The sequence below is a fragment of the Peromyscus eremicus genome, chromosome X, assembly GCF_949786415.1.
Source record: "Peromyscus eremicus chromosome X, PerEre_H2_v1, whole genome shotgun sequence".
Taxonomy (NCBI): Eukaryota; Metazoa; Chordata; class Mammalia; order Rodentia; family Cricetidae; genus Peromyscus; species Peromyscus eremicus.
In genome coordinates, this window is record NC_081439.1 from 4,071,511 (window position 1) to 4,076,931 (window position 5,421).

Genomic DNA, 5,421 nt, shown 5'->3' on the forward strand with positions numbered 1-5,421 from the left:
GTTCAACTCTGTGAAGCAATGTTACTGTGCCTATCTAAAACACCTGATGGTCTAATACAGATCTGAACAGCCAATAGCAAGGCAGGAGAAAGGATAGGCAGGGTTGTCAGGCAGAGAGGATAAATAGAAGGAGAAATCTGGGAGGAAAAAAGGAAGAAGTAGCCAGAGAAGGAGGAGGACTCCAGGGGCCAGCCACCCAGCTACACAGCAAGCCACAGAGTAAGAAACAAAAAAAAAATGTATACAAGAATAGAGTAAGAAAAAGCTCAGAGGCAAAAGGTAGATGGGATAATCTTTTTAAAGTTTTTTTTATTTAAATTTTTTTATTCATTTTACATACCAACCACAGATCCCCCTCTTATTCCTCCTCTCACTTGCTCCCCCCCACTTCCCCTCTAACCTATCCCCCATCCCCTTCTCCAAAAGGGTAAGTCCTCCCATGGGGGGGGGACAGCAAAGCCTGGTACATTCAGTTGAAGTAGGACCAAGCCCCTTCCCCCCTGCATCAAGGGTGAGCAAGGTATCCCACCATAGGTAATTGGATCCAGAAAGCCAGCTTATGCACCAGGGATAGATCCTGATCCCACTGCCAAGGGCCCCTCAAACAGACCCAGCTACACAACTGTCTCTTAGACAGGATCATTTAAGTTAAGAAAAGCTGGCTAGAAACAAGCCAAGCTAAAGCCAGGCATTCATAATTAAGAATAAGCCTCTGTGGGTGATTTATTTGGGAGCTGGCTGGTGGGACCCCCAAAAGAGTAAAAAACAACCAACAACATCTATTTATTACCACCATCCCAAATAAAGTATTTTATAGAAAACTAAAATTCCACAAAAGTTTGGTGAATGAACAAATGATGTATTTTCCAGAGACAAAAGTAACATAGGAAGATGGTAAGAGTATCTGGTCTTAACCCAGTTTCCAGAGCACCTTCAAACTGATGACTTCCTAGTTTATGTGCTGTAGCTCTCCAGGACGAGTAAATTTATGCCAGCTTCAGACCATCCAGTTTTCCCAGAGTGCCAATTTTTTTTTTGTGGGGGTAATTGGTGAAATTATTAAGGCTACTCCATGTAGTTAAAAGGAAGATTTATTTAGTGGGTAACTTACAAATGAAGGGATAGGTAGGTGGCGGGTTCTGGAAAAGACGCAGCGCAGTCTGGCAATATTCTCTGGAGAACTCCCCTTGATCTACCTCTATCGTCCAGGTCCAGGAAACAGGAGAGCGTGGCACATCCCGATCTTGGGCCTTCAGGGCCCTCCCTTGGCCCCGCCTTGTAGGCGTGATAGTTACCGAAGCCTCAATGGGGGTTGGAACCTCCAGACCAAAGCTGGAATGGCTACCCACTACATCTCCCCCTTTTTGTCTAAATAAGAAGGTTCTAACTTAATACAAGATTATATACAAAGGAATGGTTATCAAATATTGTCCAGGAGTAATGAGGGATAATGACCTAGATAAGATGGAACTACAATCAATGCAAACAATATCAAGCAAGAAACACATACTAAAATCCAGAGAAGTCTAGAGCGTAGGTAAATGGTATGTTACAAAGATCATTCCAAAAGGTGTCCTATCCTAAAGAACCTGAATCTAATACTTAATATGTTCTATCTAAGAGAATATATATATATATATATATATATATATATACTAAGTTGTAACTATAACTGCTAGTCTTCAATCCCATCAAAGACCTGAGAAGGAATATAATGGTACCTGAGAAATGGTAGATGGATGCAAGCAACTTTCGGGAATCTTGCAAGAGTAGACTGAGACAGCTGGCAGCCTGGACAGTCACCTAATGTTTTTCAGCATTGTTGGTACATTCAAATTGGCTACAGGCCTAGAGTATCTGACAGACCATTTTCAGAAGTAGGAATTCTGAAAGACCATCTTACCCTGTCTTGGCAGAGGACAGTGGTCGCTTTCCTGGTGTCCCACTTGTCCAGAAAGGACAGCATTACATTCATACTGTCAGCAGTCGAGGCAAGGGCAGTTCTTAGCCCAGTAGGCCATTTTGTGCCAAGAAGATAAACTTCCAAATGGAAATGTCTTAGAAGCTCAACATTCTCTTGGGATCAAATTGGTGCTGCCAGGAGCAATTGTGTCTCACATAAACAGAATTCTAAGTTATTTAAATGCCATATTCTCTAGGTCTATGAAGTGTTTGAAGATTAACTGTCTATCGGACCTATGTATCTGTAAATCTGGATAACCTAACTAATGTAACTATAGAGATGACAAGCATAGGTGACTATAAATCTATAAGTCTTATCTACCGAAATAACCTAAGGACTAAGGTTTCATGTAAACAAGGTAAACAGTCTATAAACAAATGTATGGTAAAGAACGATGACTTCAAAATTGTGACAATACACAAGATATTTATAACAGAGGTAGGAATATATAGTGCAATATGCAATATGACAATAATCTTAAATATATATCAATATACAGAATATCCTAAACAGAAGTAGAACATACATGAAGTATGACAGATATAAATTTACATTTGCATCAATATACAAATATTTCAAATAAAAGTAGAAATATATGTACATTATAAGAAATATAGTTCTATATTTGTGTCAATATACAAATTATCTTAAACAGGAATATAAAAATAATTTACATTTGTATCAACATATAAGAATCCATAACAGTGCAAATTACAGTGCAAATTATCTAAGGCTGCTATTTTACTAAATTTGTTTACTAGTACATACAATAATCTACCATAATATCTTATACCTATCCACTCCATTTCTTCTTTTCCATTTTTTCTTTTTTTTAATGAGAATGCTGATTCTAATATCTTCTTCTACCCCCAACCCTATAACCATCATCCATAACCCTGAGAAATATGAAACCTTAGGGAGAAGGGGCGTCGTTTTCTTAGAATTGCTTCCTGCTGTTTAGGGGGTGATGTTATCTTTGTTGGGTACTGTGAGAAAGCTCAGATAGTTAGATCTCAGTTAGACTAATTGTAGGTTCCGCAGCAAGTCTTAGAGTAATGGGTAAGATTGTCTGAAATTCTGGCAAGAAGTGTAGTATGATGATGATTACCATGGCATCATTCTGGATTGGGTAGAGTTGTTGTTGTTGGGGCCCCATCTTCCTTCTGGGGACTTCAGAGATTGCTATTGGAAAAAACTTATTTTTTATCAAAATGGAAAGTTTGGATTTAAAGAGGACATAACATGTAAGAAAGGATTCTGAGAAATCAAGAGTAAGCATGAAGAGAATTAGAATCTTGAAGACAATGGTCCCTTTTTATTGGTTTCTTTTGTCCCACACCAGAGGGCTCTTCTGTATGTTCACTAATAACATCACAGTCAAATTTACCTCAAAAGAAAATATTGTCTGGGCATGGTGGTGCATGCCTTCCAACACTCAAGAGCTGGAGAAAGAGGCCAGTCTGTCTACAGACCTTGGAGAGGGTAAGGAAGGAGGGAGAGAGGAAAGGAGGGAGGGAAGGAGGAAGGGAGGGGGATAAAAACAAACTGTATACTCTTTACTTGTTGCTCACCTCTCTAACTCCTACTTTAAGAACAATTACTGCTGAGAGTGGTGGCCCACCCATGTCTTTAATCCCAGTACTTGGGAGGCAGAGGTAGGTGGATCCTTGTGAGTTTGAGGCAAATCTGCTCTACAGAATGAGTTTCAGGATAGCCAGAGGTATCTACAGAGACCCCATCTCACATTGCACCCCCCTCCCAAGAAAATAAACTATTACTCTTTCTATCCCCCAAATGTGTCATATACTACCTTGGGAAGATCCAGGAAACTCCTACCATCCCCAGGGAATGAGTGAGATCAGCAGGTTTTGGGGATTGAGAAAGATTTACAGGTACCCAGCTTTCTTTAACAACCTGTTTCTAACAGAGGACAGCTGCTTCTATTTTTTTCTCTTATCCAGTCAATTAAAAAGGAAAACAGGGCATCATCAGTAACAGAACACACCTTAGGTAATGGGCAGGGGAGTCCTTAGCTAGTCCATGAAGTTATGTCACCAACGGGAAGTGGGGCACCACTGTTTGTAGTACAAGGCTTCCCTTCTTGCTTGATGCATCCTATAACAACCATGTGTCCGACTTGTTTACTGGCCTCTGCAGGGAGCAGACACCTGAGCCCAGGATTAAATAGCTCTTCACTGATAACATGTGACAATGTTTCTTAGGGTCAGTGACACTGTCAGTTAGTTTGATATTGAGGTACTACTGCACAGAGTGGAGGATTCAACAGATGCTTAGGTCATTGTTGAGTTCCAGGACTATATCTTTGTCCACAATGGACCTGAAAAAGGAGCAGAAAAGCATAGCACTGCAGTCCAGACAGGTAAGGAAAAGGATGAGTGTTGTTGACAGAGACCTGTGCATGAGCCAGAGCCCAAGCCCAAGCATGTAGATTAAACAGGGTCATGTAGGCATGTGGTGAGGAAAAACTACCTATGTATGCGGGTGGTAGCAGAGAGGATCTCCAAACCCATTATATGTTATCTGTTACAGCTGCCACCTTTGCCTTAGCATAACCTTTTCAAGTAGATTCATGTTGCATCATATATGAGAACCCCATTCTTTTTCACGTCTTAATAATATCCTACTATATGGATGCCTTAGGGTTTCTATTGCTGTGAAGAGACACCATCACTACGGCAATTCTTAAAAAGGAAAACATTTAATTGGGGTTACCTTACATTTTCAGAGATTCAGTCCATTATCATCAGTGGGACATGGCAGTGTGTGGGCAGACATGGTGTTGGAGAAGAAGCTGAGAGTCCTACATCTTGCAGACAACAGGAAGTGGTCTGTGACACTCAGAATAGCTTGAGCATAGGGGACCTCAAAGCCCACCCCAACAGTGATACAGTTCTTTTAACAAGGCCACACCTACTCCAACAAGGCCACACCTCCCATTAGTGCCACTCCCTATGGGCCAAGCATTCAAATACCTGAGTCTATTGATGGAAGGAGCATACCTATTCAAACTACCACATTCCACTCCCTGGTCCCCATAGACTTGTAGCCATAACATGATGCAAAATGCATTTAGTCCAACTTCAGAAGTTCCCATAGTCTATCACAGTCTCAACAATGGTTAAAAGTCCAAAGTTCAAAGTCTCTTCTGAGATTGATGCAATCTCTTAACTGTAATCACCTGTAAAATCAAAATAAAAAAGGAGATCACATGCTTCCAACATATAATAGCACAGGGTATATATTATCATTCCAAAATGGAGGAAAGGGAGAATACTGAGGAAATACTGGACCAAAGCAAGGCCAAAAACCAACTGGGCAAACTCCAAACTTTGCATCCCCCTGTCTGATGTCAAAATGCTCAAGATCTCCAACTCCTTTCAGCTTTGTTGACTGCAACACACTTCTTTCTCTTGGGCTGGTTTCACTCCTTGTTCACA

At 40.7% G+C, this 5,421-nt stretch overlaps 1 pseudogene; it reads right to left on the bottom strand.

Annotated features, from left to right (window-relative positions):
* Window positions 1-4,009: 4,009 nt before the first annotated feature.
* On the bottom strand, window positions 4,010-4,324 carry LOC131899654 (U6 snRNA-associated Sm-like protein LSm2; annotated as a pseudogene).
* Between the last annotated feature and the right edge of the window lie 1,097 nt (window positions 4,325-5,421).